This window comes from Carassius auratus, chromosome 32 (genome assembly GCF_003368295.1).
Source record: "Carassius auratus strain Wakin chromosome 32, ASM336829v1, whole genome shotgun sequence".
Taxonomy (NCBI): Eukaryota; Metazoa; Chordata; class Actinopteri; order Cypriniformes; family Cyprinidae; genus Carassius; species Carassius auratus.
The window spans coordinates 9,446,440-9,463,273 of record NC_039274.1 but is presented as its reverse complement, the minus strand read 5'-3'; positions in this window follow the sequence as shown (position 1 = coordinate 9,463,273).

Genomic DNA, 16,834 nt, shown 5'->3' with positions numbered 1-16,834 from the left:
TTTTTTTTTTTTTTGATGATGATAGTTGTTCATGTTTGTCCTAAACAGTTAAATTGCCTGCTGTTCTTTAAAAAAAATCCTTAAAGTCCCACAAATTCTTCAGTTTTCCAGCATCTTTTGCATATTTGAACCCTTTCCAAACAATGACTGTATGATTTTGAGTGATTTTTCACACTGAGGACAAATGAGGGACTTACATGCAAATATTACAAGTTCAAAGGAAACATGATGCATTAAGTTTTTGAATTTGAAGATCAGGTTGAATTGAACATATTTTGTCTCCTGGGAAACATGCAAATATCGGTAACACTTTAGAATACTGTTTCTTACTTGCTACGTAACTAATAAGGAATTATTGAAGAACTAACAGGTGATTATTCATTAACACTTAACTCACTACTGTTAACTACTAAGGAAGATGTGTTAATTGATCAGTATGTAATATAATTTTATGATTGTGTTAAGTAACAGTTAGGTAATCAGTAACTAATATATTCTGTGATACCTCCTGAAGAACTACTATTAATTATCTTCTAGTTAAGGTTCAAGAAAAATAACTATGAAATAACTACTACTGAACAGTTATAAGCAAAAAAACACTATAATAATCAGGCTGTGTCCCACAAATCAAGTAATTGAGTAAAAGTACATATACAGTAGCAACTTTGTTACAGCCCATATTAGCCTATAATGGAAATGAAATATGGATTTTGTTTGCTTCTATATGATTAACTTTTGATTATGAAATGTTTGTTAAATTAGTTAAAATGTGGGCAGCATACATGTTAAAATGGAATAAAATATGCTGTGTTAAGAAATGTTCTCATCTGAAATAAACAGATGAGAGTATTTTACAAAGTTTATGATTACTTTTATAGGTTGTTTTTAGTCTAAATTATGTAGTTTATTATTATTTACTAATTGGTTCACTTTAGAATTATAATTCTGTATTAATTACTAATGGGTTCCCTATGTTTTCACTTAAGAATACTGTTTGAGATTCTAAACAGAGGTGGGTAGAGTACCCAAAAACTTTACTCAAGTAAAAGTAAAAGTAATTCTAGAAATATTTACTCAAGTAAAAGTAAAAGTACTAGTCTTGAATAGTTACTTGAGTAAGAGTAAAAGAGTATCGGATAAAAAATCTACTCAAGTAGTTAGTTACTAGTTACTTTGGGTCATATATACGGAGCCTTTTTTTATATAGATATATAGACAAAAAATGTATGTAATGTATGTGTGTGTGTATAAAATGTATATATTTCATCAGCCTTTAATCCAATTTATGTAATTTATTATAAAACCCTGTCTGTTTATTTAAGTAACAAATAGGTGTCATGCCATAACATATTTTTAATACTACTGACTTTATTTTAAATGTGAATTTAACATTGAAAGTTAATGTGATATAAATATTGCTACTAATCTTTCATTGTTCAGAAAGAGAGCAAATAACATTTACATTATTAAATATCATTTTCACTGACAGTCTAGATTTCATTCACTCTCAGAAACTACCATTAAAATCACTGAAACTGTTAACACTGTGAAATCAATATCTTAATTATAGATTCGTACACACATCTGCACTTTGTTGTTTCTGACGAGAGAATTCGGCAGAAAGAGGTATTCAGTAAGTGAGCGAGTGAAGGAAGCACCGGCATTTCAGCGATGACTCATCGGAACACCTCTGATTGGCCATTGCATTCAAAAGCTCAACAGAATCGTGTGTGATTGGTTAATGCGCAGCGCTGTAAAAACGCGTCTGTCTCTGGCTCAGCGCCAGCAAGCGATCACAGATCTGAATTTAGCAGCTGATGATATGACTTGCTGAACGTACTCTCACTGGTGTGATTGTATTAAAAGTAATAAAATCTTAATCGGCTATTCTTTGTCTTTTGGAAGCTGCATTCAACCTGTTATAAGCCACACACGTACAACAAACTAATGTCACAGTGGTATCGTGTACTGTAATCGAATGTAGCCCAAGTTATTACCTGTTAAACAGTAGACAGCACACGCGTTCATCTAATAAGGATCTCCATCGCAAGCAAAGAATAGCCTTTGCAGATTAGCTTTCAATTCAGTGCAGTTCCATAGCCCCGTTTTCAACGCTGCTAGTTACAACTCTGAGTGAACCGCTTCAGAGCTCAGCGGAGTCAGCGCGTGCAGCATGGAACTGAACGACTCAATCAAACTGATTCATGAACCAATTCACTCGTTTGCCAATTGGTTTGATCAAGCCTTTGAACAGAGTTGACTCAAAAGAATGAATCATTCGCGAATGGGCATCGCTCATTGTCCAGAGAAAAGTAGACGGCCCGTTTGGAATAAACTGAAGCATTTATTGCATTAAGATAAAGTAACGAGAGGGGCGTCGCCCACAGTAACGAAGTAAAAGTACAGATTTTTCCCAAAAAATGTACTCAAGTAAGAGTATAAAGTACCCATCTTTAAATATACTCCGAAAAGTATTCGTTACCCCGAAAAATTACTCAAGTAAATGTAACGAAGTAAATGTAACTCGTTACTACCCACCTCTGATTCTAAATGCCTTTGGTGTGAGAGACCCGGGTTCGAATCCACTGTGAGACACCAATGTGTCCCTGAGCAAGACACTTAACCCCTAGTTGCTCCAGAGGTGTGCGACCTCTGGAATATATAGCAGTTGTAAGTCGCTTTGGATAAAAGCGTCAGCTAAATGTAAAATTAATGTAAATGTAAATAAACAAATAACAGACAAACAAACGTAACATTAATCATTTATTTTTTGCGAAAATATCAAAAGTGGTACCAAAAGTAGTTTAAATGATAATGAGTTCCAGTCGCAGTCCTCTCTGGAGGTAATAGTTTTTATAAAGCACAGAGCAGAATTTAAATTATTAATCCGTGAATCTGTCTTCTCTCCGTACTACAGATTTCAAATGTCTATCAACTGAAACACGGCATGTCGCAATCTGTGACGAATTAGGTGAGAACCAATGAGCGTTCTATATCAGTGCCATAAACCATGTCGTAACGTTTCTCGAGGGTGGCGCACTGGCGCTTTTTTCAAATTCGAATCATACCGAGCGTGGGCTTTGACTGTGATGGTCTCTGTTGCTGAGAATGAAGATGAAGATCGATTGAAAAAGGGCTGAATTTGGATATGTTCCTTGCAAACATCTGGATTCCAAAGATATGGAGTACAGCAAACGAATAAAATGGATGTGATTTGTAATTTTATGCTGTGCTTTTGTGTATCTATGGTTGTAATGCCAGTCATTGGATAGGAGAAAATCGCACAGCAAAATATTACAAAATGGTTAAACAATTACATAAATTGTATTCATTTTAAGGTTTCAAAGTGTAGTCTCGTTTAACATTATGTAATCCCCGAAACGAGTTTGCAGCATGCACAGAAATGTTATTTCCTATTAAGTAGATGAGTAAACTGCTTTCAATAAATTCACTAAAAACATGTATTGATATGACAAATACAACAGATTTAAATAATTAAAACAACGATTTTAACATTAATACTTGGGAATTCATATACATTCACACTTTACGTTAGATTATTTAAGTTTTTTTAGCTGCTAACACGTATTTGTACGTTTTACTGCTATAAATACGTCAAGGTTGTTTGTTTTTATGTGCATGAAAACGTAAGTAAATGTACGTGTGGTAGAACCACATTTAACGTAAAAATACACACGTGTTCTCATGAGATCACGTTGCACAGCTGAATAATTCTTTATTAATTACTAATGGGTTCTCAACATTTTAACTTTAGAATAGGACTAATGTTTCAGGTTCAAAATAAGTCCTGCAGAATTATTTGATAATTAATTATTAATTACAAATGGATTCCCTATGTTTTCACTTTAGAATACTGTTTCGGATTCCAAGCAATTCTTCAGGAATTATCCAATAATTTTTTATTAATTACTAATGGGTTCCCAACATTTCCACTTTAGAATAGGCTTAATGTTTCAGGTTCAAAATAAGTCCTGCAGAATTATTTGATAATTAATTATTAATTACTAATGGGTTCCCTATGTTTTCACTTTAGAATACTGTTTCGGGTTCAAAATAAGTCCTGCATAATTATTTTATAATTCTTTATTAATTACAAATTGGATACCTGTGTTTTCACTTTTCCTCAGGCTTTGCCTTACATACCGAAATTGTATTAATGATAATGTGGTTTATGCTGAGGAGGCACACATACAGTACTGTATATAAAATATAAAAACTAAGGTAAGTTATCACAAGGCACTGGAGTCATTGTGGGGTTCCTATTGGAAGCTGATTTCTTACAAAACACACTCACAAAACATACATAGGCAAAACCTCTATAAAATGTACTGTATTGCATTTATTAATATTGCATTTTCATACTACTACTACTACTATTGCTAATAACATTTATATGAAAGGGTCACAATTCAATGTAATTGTGTAAAACTGTTCATTAGTAGTTACTTCATAGTTATTTTTCTTGAACCTTAACTAGTAGATAATTAATAGTAGTTCTTCAGGAGGTATGATAGAATACATTAGTTATTGATTAGTTAACTGTTACTTAACATATCTTAAAATTATATTACATACTGATCAATTAACACATCTTCCTTAGTAGTTAACAGTAGTGAGTTAAGTGTTAATGAATAATCACCTGTTAGTTCTTCAATAATTCCTTATTAGTTACGTATTAAGTAAGAAACAGTATTCTAAAGTGTTACCCAAATATCCTCTGAAGCCTCTGGCAAAGAACCGCAGAGAAGGTTATATATACATATATACAGTACAAACCAAAAGTTTGGACACAACACACCTTCTTATTCAAAGAGTTTTCTTTATTTTCATGACTATGAAAATTGTAGATTCACACTGAAGGCATCAAAACTATTAATTGACACGTGGAATTATATATGGAATTATATACATAACAAAGAAGTGTGAAACAACTGAAAATATGTCATATTCTTTGATTACTGCTTTGCACACTCTTGGCTTTCTCTTGATGAGCTTCAAGAGGTGGTCACCTGAAATGGTCTTCCAACAGTCTTGAAGGAGTTCCCCGAGAGATGCTTAGCACTTGTTGGCCCTTTTGCCTTCTGTCTGCGGCCCAGCTCACCCCTAAACCATCTCGATTGGGTTCAGGTCTGGTGACTGTGGAGGCCAGGTCATCTGGTCAAATAGCCCTTGATGCCTTCAGTGTGACTCTACAATTTCCATAGTCATGAAAATAAAAAAAAAACTCTTTGAATACGAAGGTGTGTCCAAACGTTTTGTCTGTATACATACATACACACTCGCTGGCCACTTTATTAGGTACACCTTGCTAGTACCAGGTTGGACCCCCTTTTGCCTTCAGAACTGCCTTAATTCTTCGTGGCATAGAATCAACAAAGTGTTGGAAACATTCCTCAGAGATTTTGGTCCATATTGACATGACAGCATCATGCAGTTGAAGCAGATTTGTCGGCTGCATATCCATGATGTGAATCTTCCATCCCAACACATCCCAAAGCTGCTCTATTGGATTGAGATCTGGTGACTGTGGAGGCCATTTGAGTAACAATATTCAGGTAGGCTGTGGCATTTAAATTACACCCTTACACCCCAACCGCCAGCAGGAACCCTTGAGACCAGGCAGAATGGATCCATGCTTTCATGTTCTTTATGCCAAATTCTGACCCTACCATCTGAATGTCGCAGCAGAAATCGAGACTCATCAGACCAGGCAACATTTTTCCAATCTTCAATTGTCCAATTTTGGTGAGCTTGTGCAATCTGTAGCCTCCGTTTGCTGTCCTTAACTGACAGGAGTGGTCTTCTGCTGCTGTAGCACATCTGCTTCAGAAAGAAAAAAGTCAAAAAAGAAAAAAGTCAAAAGAAATGTATAAATTAATAAATTGTTCACAATTAGATCTCTAATATGACTTTAGAAAATCTATGAATTTTCATTTTATGCGACGTAACATTTAGCAGATGCTTAGCAGGTGGGAAAGCCTTCAAAGCAGTGATACACTTCAAACTTACTCAATGTTCTCAAAAAAAAAAAATGAAACACTGAATAGCAGTATGTTCTGTTCACTTAAAAGATTCATTCAAAAACATGACTTCTGAACAGCTCTCAGAAAGGTTGCTGGTTCAGCCCCAAGGAGGGTTCTCTCAAAGGGTTACCATTACAAATGTGTAACTGAGCAAAGTGTTTAACCCTTTGTTGCCTTAGGGGAACCTTTCAGTCAGTGAGTTCACCATAAGTTAATTGGATGAAAAATATCTGCTTAATGGCAGGAAACAGTGCAATGACCACAGTTAAACCTCTAGCTAGCGTGACTCAAGACAGACTGATGTACAACCCGGTCACACCTTTCTCTTTAGCAATGATTAATGGTGATGGGGCAATTCTCTTTACATCACAGCTCTCTCACCCACATTGGTCCAGCCCCTGTTCTCAGCAGCTAAGCAGCAGTTCAGACTCATTAGCACTCAGCCTAATTGACACTCTGAGATTATCGTTTCCTCACAAACTTTATGGAATGAGTTATGATCAGTTCTCCAGACCTGAGGACAGTGCTTGATTAATCTGTGACACTCATTCATTTGGATGTATGTTTTCATCACTGCTCCCTGCCAAGCAGTCAAGTTCCACCCTGTTTGCCAGTGATAAATCAATATTCCCCCACCACCGCACTGAAAACACAGCACAAGCATCTTTCTCCTGCCTAAACAGATTTACAGCCTCTTCACTTATAAATATTTAGCTATTTATTTCCAGCTGTTAAATTATTTTATGATTGTGATCCATCTGAAAAAACTGATGAGGTAGAGTGACCAGAGGCTTGTTTAGGTTGAGTCAGTTGTGAATTTTTGCTATCATTAGTTACAAAGTAACATATGCTGAATGTTCTAGATAACAGATAATACTGCACATCACACAAATTGTACAGCTAGTCATATGGTCATAAGTATCTTCATCACTGCTAATAACTACTGTACAAATTCATTAAGAAAGGAAGTTTCTTAAGATTTCTGTGGCAGCAATGGTATAGCTTCTTTTTGTGAATATTTGGTGAAATTCCATTTTTCGGGATGATCGCTTGTACTTCAGCTGAAAGTAAAGCACTCTACCTTTCTCCAGGTTTCAATTGATTGGCTGTCCACTGCAAGCCTCACACTTATGTGCATGCACTCCAAATAATTTCTTTATAATTTTTTTGAGACAGACATCTAAACCAGTGTTGAGTTTTGTGATGATACTTTACTCAAACTAAATTGGACTTCACGTGTTTGGATCTGTCAATCTGAGACTCATAGAATAAAAATGTAATACAAGAACAAAAAACCGTACCTCACAATGATACATATAATTATATGCTATTTATAACGGAGTGACAGAGATTTGAGGCGAGCGGATCCATCTGCAATCTTTTATTAAGAAACAAGGTGTCATGCAAATCTTTCCACACAGTGACATAAACTTGTGGGGGCGTGTTTAAACGAGGCATTTTAGGAAGGCGTGGATGAGTCTTAATTTTATAAAAAGTATTTCTTTGGGTTTAAGACTTTAGTGAGTTGAGACAACTTTAGGGATCTTATCTATTAACAAACGGCTTGTAACACTCGAAATTGCATCATATCAAATTGCATCCTTTAAACGATATGCGAGAGTAAGGATAGCAGACATAACACCCATAGAAGCAATGAATCACACACCTTTTTATGGTAAATGGACTGCATTTATATAGCGCTTTCAACAGACCACATGGCCATCCAAAGCGCTTTACAATTTGCCTCACATTCACCCATTCACACATCGACGGCGGTGTCTGCCATACAAGGTGTCTTGTATGGCACCTTGGTGTCTTGCTCAAGGACACCTCGACACTTGGTCAGGTGGAGCCGGGGATCGAACCACCAACCTTCCGGTTTGTAGACAACCTACATGAACCACTGAGCCACTGCCGCCCCACTAACAAACGGCTTGTAACACTCGAAATTGCTTGAAATTGCATCATATCAAATTGCATCCTTTAAACGATATGCGAGAGTAAGGATAGCAGACATAACACCCATAGAAGCAATGAATCACACACCTTTTTATAACTGAGGTATTTAGTGAAGATAACCCGCTGTTCTCTTTCAAACAGTCGTTCAGCATCTCGCTATGGGAATCATCTCGGGCATAACCAATCATGGAAGCACCAATTACACCACGTCTGTTGGTTGACAGACCAATCAAGACTGTAATGTTCATCGTATGCAGCTGCTTTTCTTTCAGGAGGAAAATATTCTTTGTCAAAGTGAATATTTTCTTTCTGCTATATCTATATCTTTGTGGTGGGGATGAGCGCATCAAGTATGTTTATCATTTTCTTCAGTATCTATCATTATCGAGCAGTTATTTTCTCTCAGTTATTCCTTCACATTAAGGGAATAATTGCTGTAAGACCCAAATATCAAGAGGCATGTCATGGTGATCTCGTTAATCTCCCAGTGTTCACATCTTTGTTGTGGCGACTGCAGGTGAAAGATGCCTTTCAACCTCTGTGCATAGCATGTTTGGGAGTTAAACACGCATAGGCTATGCTTGTTCATCCTGAGTGCTGCCCGCAATGCTCTCAGTTCCTATTAAGGGTTTTGGAGTGCAGATTATGATTCGCGGCTATGAATAAAGGGGACCCGAGTCTGTCCATGCTTCCCACGGAAATGAAAGCGGTTACTCCACAGGCCCACAGAGTTGATGGAGATTTCAGCCGAACTTCCTCTCCTCTTCGAATCAGACCCTTTGCGGGGGACAAAGAGGAGGAGGAAGATGATGAGATGATTGCTCATCTTTTAGAAGAGGATTTGGAGGAAGAAGAAGAGGATGCAATCCTCCCTCCTAATCTTTTTTTCCAGGCCTGGCAGTGCTGGGTGAGTCCTGGACCTTATTGAAATGTGTAAGAGGGCAGCTGCTAAACTTTATATCGACTGACCATCTCAGCAAGAGGGCCAGGGCACAAAGAGGGATTTCTATGATGGGAAGTGGCTGCCTTTGTGCACTTCCCTATCAAGCACCTGATACCAGCCATCCTAGCATATGTCACAGAGATGCATAGCTTCTGAGACAAACCCTTCAGACATAGGGTTCCTGTTAAAGGTTTCTTTAGGCTGGATGTCCACAATATGGAGGAGTTGGGGATGACCAACTTTGATGTCTAGCATTCAATAAAAAAGGTGACCCAAAATACTTGTTTAGAGTAATTGAAAGAATACAGTAACCAATGTAAACTTGAGGGCTTTAAGCTAATACAGAGAGTGCTTTTCCCAAAAAAAAAAAAAAAAAAAAAAAAAATTAAAATTAACAGTGGGAGCCAGCAGCCTGTCATGGAGAAAAAAAAATCTCAGAATGCTCTACGTGAAACTTTGGCGTTCCGCCCTTTTTTCTATTGTGTCTTATGATTTTGGTTAATATGCACGAGGGAGAGAGAGAGAGAGAGAGAGAGAGAGCAAGACAGCGCTCATGTAGTTTGAAGACTGTTAGAGCGCGCGCGCAGCTGGGGCTCTCTCTCGTACGCGCCCTGTCAGGCGCAGCAGTCATTCTATTCTACATCACTCACCGATCAAATAAGGCTTTGACAGCCGCCGAAAAAAAAGATCAATGCAGAACCCCTGGATTGGTTATATAACATTGGACAGAATGTTGATCCGGCCATCGCGTATATTCAGCGCACATAAGGTAAACGTTTTGCAAACGTTTTTAAGAGAAATAAAAACAGGTCGACGAATATTTTTGCGTTTTTTTTTTTTTTTGCATATTTTGCGTCTACGTATTTTTTGCGTCGACTTCATAGATGACCTCGACGCCTTGTCCCAGCCCTAATTATAATCCATAATTATGTCTCCAGTGGATGCAACAAATGCCACATTTGTAATGGCTTTTATTGGTTTTGTCTCGTCCCACCAGTACACGGCATCACAGTATGATAAGGGGCGTAACATTTCCATTGCAAGCTTGAGGTATTCAGCCAATCACATAAACACATTGCATTACACCAAATACATAAAATAATGTTCTCTTAGCAACGTCATATGAACCTTTTAAATCATTGGGTGCAGCCCTGTTCCCATGTGCAAAATTACAGCATGACTACATAGACAAAACGGGGGTTACATGTAACATTCTTGCCACACATTTTTGTATTTTACTTCTGTTTACACAGACACACTCATACAGCCAACAGCACCTTTTGTTTCCTGCATTCTAATTGTTGTGATGTTTGAAGTAACTCAAAGTGAATATGTGATTTGTCAATTGATTTTTCTCCCTTGCAGGCTATGAATGAAGCCTTTTAATTATTGATGTACTGATGTCAGCAGTCCATTTGAATGTTCTATGTGGTGCAGACCTCTTTGTCGAGGCTTGTTCTTCCCTTCCCCTCCCTCCTTATTTCTCCCACCTCGAGACATGGTAACAGTGTGATGGAGAAAACAAAGACAAAATGAGAATTACAACTAGACAATAAAAGCTATACCGAGAATAAAAAAGAAAATTGGAAAGACAGAGAGAAGCAGATGAAGAGATGAAGAACAGGCTGAGATCGAAAGAGAGAGCGAGGATGAGAATGAGAGAGCAAGCCATTAATGGAACTTGGAGTGCTGTGATGTTGCAGTTCGCTTGCAGAGATCTCTCAGCCAATAGGAACACAGTACCTGAAAAATGGGAGGAGCAAAGGTCCATTCACAAAGTCAGCAGCAGCTCAAATAAAGGAGTAGAGAGCTATCTGCTGCATTTGGTCTGCTCCATCCTCTAATGCATCTAATGCACATCGACTCTGAAGGCAGCCTAAAAAGCATTTATATACATGCAGGGAGATTAATAAAGTCTCTTCATACTTTCAATAAGGGAATAAAGGCTGCAGAGCAGTATAAAAATATGTGAAGTGATTCCATGTTAAACCAAGACATAAGTACCATTCAATATTATGAAATTATACCTGACCTAAACAATGATATTGAAAAGTAGATATCATTTTCACAATGGAACTAAATTAATTACACACATGGAAAAAAAACTACTAATAACTTAAACAGAAAAAATATGCAGGCATGCAGTTATACACAAATATGTGTCCAAGCTTGTGCATTCAGAAAACATGTGCACATAGAGACTAAATAATTGACAGTTTGAAGAGGGATAAACTGAAATCTTCCAAGATTAGACCATGTTAAAAAAATCATTGAGTTTGGATTTAGCTTTTATATGTAAGTCACATCAGGTCAGCAAACAGGGAGGGAGGTGTGTGATTCACAGTCACGCATTCCTCCGAACCCACTCATTTAAAACTAAAAGCAAATAGGCCGATGCCAGCTATTCCCAACTCTCTCCCGTCTGCTTGAAAATACACCACACCATTAAACTATTCCTGGATTCGAGTCACCACCAAATTTATATCCACCTGGGTGAAAATAGATTCTTCAAAAATAGAGTGTCTATTGCGTAGGTTCATTTCCAACTTTGCTTGGTGCAGACACACTCTCTGTCTTTTCCTCTTTTTTGGACTTTCCTTTTTTTTAGTGCTGCAGGGGGAAAATGTGTCAGATCTTCTTCCTGCCAATGAGAGAATCCAACAAAGCTTTGCTCTACTGTCTTTTCATCCTCCCACTAAAAAGATGAATGAGAATGTGTTATTTCTGCTCGTCTCGTCCTCATGTTAACTATATGTGTCCAAAGGAGGCTCTTAATAATAATCTAACCTGTATCATGCCTGCAACCTCAGTACCACAGTACTCAGAACTGTTTTTAATTCCAAAATGATTAGCAAACTTTATGCCTCATACATACATTTATGCAAATTTAATGAAATTTTTTAATGAAATAAAATTTCATGCCTTTTTTTTCAACGTCACCTATATATATATATATATATATATATATATATATATATATATATATATATATATATATATATAGATAGATAGATAGATAGATAGATAGATAGATAGATAGATAGATAGAACAGTTGATAGATAGAACAGTTGGAAAATTACAGTTTTCACCACCATGAGGCATTAAACTGTCAGAATGCACATATACAGAAACAAAGGATTTTAGTATTTCATTCCCACCAAGACACGGACCACTCACACTGCTTACGGACCACAATGCTGGCAGAATAAGAAGATGGGGGGACAATACTAAACAGAGTTTAGTGTCTTCCAGGTCTGTCAGAGACATACGGCCATTGGGGTTCCTCTGAATAATTAAATGGGTAAAACATTAGAATGCAATGTTGCACGATCAGCTCACGAAAGCAAGAAAAAATCAATGTGGTAAAAAATCATCTGTAACTTGCTCCTCAACTTATATTACAAGTTCTTATAAATCTCATAGCAAAATTTAGTGTTAAAATTGGACAGCTGATTTCTCATGTTACACGTCCCTGTCATTGTATAAAACAAATCTAAGTATCTTTCAACAACTTTTACAGAAAAAAAAAACCTTCAAAACACTGATCCTGTGATTCGTTATGATATGTATATTTTCTGTTAAGCATTTGCTTCATTATTCATCCTCGCATTCTAGGTTTGGACTTGCAGGGGTATCCAACAACCATGTTTCAAATATTTCAGATATTCAAGTGAATGATTCGTGTCTGCAAACATGACCCAACAGCTGGAACATATATATGAGTTATAGTGAGGATCAGAAAAGGCAGTTGGCCATGGCCGATCCAGACCTCAAATCTGTCAGATAAATAAAACATCAGTGTAAAGTTTTCAGCACATAAGGACAAGCAGCCTTAAAGCCCATTCTGTTAGAGAGGCTAAGCATATTTTTCATTAGCAAAATGCAATGAAATACTGCAAAAAGGACATGCATATATGAACAAAGTTATATAAATTATATCATTTCAAATTTAAAAAGTAAATAGTCAAAGTGTAAAATAAATAAAAGAAACAAATGTAAACATAACCAACAATGCTTAAAGAATTGAAGTATGTATCTGTAGAGTATATAGTATAAGCAGCTCGTAATCCAGACAAGAGCTGTGAGAAATTTCCTAATATTCCTGTCAATATTCCTGATTATTAATGACGCAGAAGACAGTGGAAGATCTATTAAGATGCATTTACTAAACGCAAAGATAGATCTATTTTGACAAATCAGATATATTGCCCCATCTTTTTATGACTGACTGTTTACATTTATATCTTGTAAAAATGGTTATTCTGATCAAGAAGTACAACTGATCTTTCACAGTTGCACACACCCACATACTGCAAGTGCTCTCCACTAAGCATTACCGCCACTGCCAAAAGACTGGTATTTTGGCATAAACATATACCAGAGTACGCATTCTATTCATATCACCTCAAAAGACAATGAAATCAAGTCATTGTCAATGACTATTATAATTATAGCTATGTTACTTAACTGTGATCATGTAGCATCACTACACACTCTCCTTCAAGCTTTGGACTAACTGCCAGACATTAATAGTGGTGGAGGATAAATCTCCCTGCTAATCATATGCAATTTAACACAGACTACACAGGAAATACCCCGTAGGTTACCGATTTAGTGCAGCAAGTTTGACTGCTGGGCCTGGGAATAGCTCTCATAAACAGTCTAATTTGTACCAGTGGTTCTGAGAAAACAAAGGGATTGAGACATTTTAGACACAGTCCATCATCCCTCTTTAATACCCTCAAAAAGATGGAACATAAATAAAGAGTGTTTTCACAGATGTAATTCATTTTTACAACAGTATTAGATTAGTGAGAGAAGCCCACACAATGACGAGAGAATTTCTGCCACCCCATTTGAAGTCCTTTTATAATTTTACCTAAACTCTGATCTGATATCTGAAGAGAGTAAAATATAATGCAGAGAAAAATACTCTAAAAAGGCCACATGGATCTATTGTGCTTGGCCTTTGTTGAAATATTTTTGAACAAGGTAATCAGCTCTATTTTGAGTCAAGGTGTTCAATTCAGTGAGTTGGCAGGTGTGTGTTTCCAAACACACAATTTAGATGTCTCCACAGTGGATTAAGCTTTTCACAGACAAGAGATTTCTGTGAACCTCAAAGTGTTTGATGTTCATGACTTCAGAAACTATGAATTCACAGATAAGCAGATGTTCGACAATGTCCTTTCTCTCATCAACAATGCTTTTCAATCACTCCTAGAGCAAAGCGAGTAACATTTCAAATGTGAGGCTCTCATGAGTTAACTATGAGAAAAACATTGAACAAGAGCAATGTGAATAGGACATTGCCTAGTGAGAAATCATCATTGTGTGCATTGCCAGTTGTCTTGTTGGCCAAAAGCCGCACAGATGCTTCCAACAGCTATTTGAATAATGTGCTACAGATGTGTGAAATTACAGTGAACGTTTCTAACATTAATTATAAATCTGAAACACATGGTTGTCACTTTATTATTTTCTTATCTACAATCAGTTGCTAGATTTAAAGGGATTTTTGTTGTTTTGAGGAGTCAAGTCAAATTCCTTTCAATGCCAAATCAAACATCTATTGTGATGGGACAGTGTTACATAAAATGTCATGTTGTTCTTTGTGCTTCCAGATGTGTTGAACAAAGTTTCATGTACAAAACAGTTTCATCAGTTCTAATGTCTTTGATGTGAATGCATTCAGAAGTGCAAATGTTGTTTGATAACTTGAATAGAACATTTCTATAGCTCAGCAGGTACATAGCGCTGGGTTCAATTTCCATGCAAAGCATGTAGTGATACTGTAAAGCTGTGTACTGCGCTTTACATACAAATGTTTAGAGAAAAAGAGAAAGTCAAACAGGTTTGGAACTACAAACAAGGACAGCATTTAATGAATTTTAAAAAGTAGCATATCAAAACATACTTTTTATGTGTTTTTTTTTTTGTGTTTTTTTTGTATATTGTGTAACCATTTCATAAAAGCAACAAGGTACATGAATAATTTATGTCTGAAGGGGTTGCAGGCACTCCATTACATGTCTTGCCTAACAACGCCCTTCAGCCGGGACTTATTCACAATACAGCATGGCCTCTACCTTATTGCATACTTAAAACTGTTAAAATCTTCAGGCACCAGCCCAGTCATCCTAGAACTACATTTCCCAGCATCCCTCCTGCACTCAGTCAGCCATCACTTCACCTGCCTCGGATTATCACCTTATCAAGACTATCATATATGGCCCAGTCCACACGTACATGGGTATTTTTAGAAACTGAGTTTTTCCTCCTTGTAACATATATAATGTGTACCTGTAGCTGTGGTAGACGCATTGCATTAGCAAGTGCAAGTTTGGGGGTTTGAATCCCAGGAAACACATGTTGGGAGCAAATTGTTAGCTTGAATGCAATGTAAGTTGCTTTGGATAAAAGTGTCTGCTAAACACATACACTTATTTATTTTAAACTCAAAAATATGCTATGAAGCGCTGTCAAGAGCATGCCCAACCAACAGGTGGCGATATAACCCTGACGGTGTAGCCATGCTGGCCAGTAGAAGACTGAAAGAAAAGTTTATCACCGGTTGTTACCGGCACATCCTCTGACATCACAAGCCAAAATCTCCAGTTTCACCGGTTGCGCAACAACACTGCAACCAGAGTTTCTGAAAATCTTCATCCTGGCTAAAGTTTTCAAAAAGGTTCAGTTTCAGTGACCTGAAACTGCATTTGTGCGTAGAGGAACAACCAAACTGCATAGAAAAAGCTGTGGTTTTGAAAATACTTGTGTTCGTGTGGATACAGCAGTAACTCTTCACATATCCATTGTCAGATCTCATTGTTCCCTACAGAACTGCTTACCCGACTCCTTATCTGTGGAAACTTACAGTGGCTCTCTTCAGTCCATCTGTCAGTTCCTGTCTGCCTGCAGCCAATCCAGTCCTGCAAAACAAAGAACTGTTATTCCCTCAAGTCTATCTGCCATTACATTTATATTTAGCAAAGCAACTTACAGTGCATTCAGACTATACTTTTTTTACCAGTACGTGTGTTCCTTGGAAACTGAACCCTAAACCTTTTGTACTGCTAATGCAATGGTCTACCACTGAGCCACAGGAACAATCACCACTGAGGCCATCTCACCTGTTTGTATCGTTGATTTCCCTGATCTTTCAGAGAAAAATCTTTGAAGAATCTTGCACTGTGAAATGTTACCTACTTGTTGATCCTTGTCTATTCTTGTGACAGTAACATGTAAAAATACTAAAATGTTCTAATGTCTCATTGGGTTCCACCAACCAACCAGATGCTCAAAAGAAATTGGTGCAAGTATCAAAAGTTATCAATGTTAAGCTAAACCTCATTCTGTTTCTGTTTAGTATTTCCCAGATAAGGTAACAAGCATGCTAATTATTCCTCCTCGCCATTCTCTCGCCCTGACAGAGGACATGACATCTCAATCAAAAGACAGAGATGAGTAGCTGAACGTGGGAATAAGAGAACAGAAAGAGAAAGCAATCCATTCACAAAGCCGCCTTGAAGGACTAATCAGCAAGGAGATTTGGAAGCAAAACTGTGTCTAATCCTGCTTCAGGCCTTTCTCGGTCCTCTTCACCGTTTCACATTCATTATTGATAATCAATGGCTAGTTGGGAGGTCATTGTCTGGGGGCTGTGTGTGAATGTGAGCATGTGCATGTCAGGATGGGAGGGGAAATAAGTTGAGTTTTATGTGTCTTCTCTTTGAAACAAATCTCTTTGAAACAAAATGTTAATGATGGGTGAGTCATGATTACCCAATCCTCCCCACTCCAGCCCTAATCAAAAGCTAGGCTTAATGAGCTGAGTTTATTTGCCAAGCAGAGCTCTGGTCAAACCATGGCTTAATTTTTACCTAA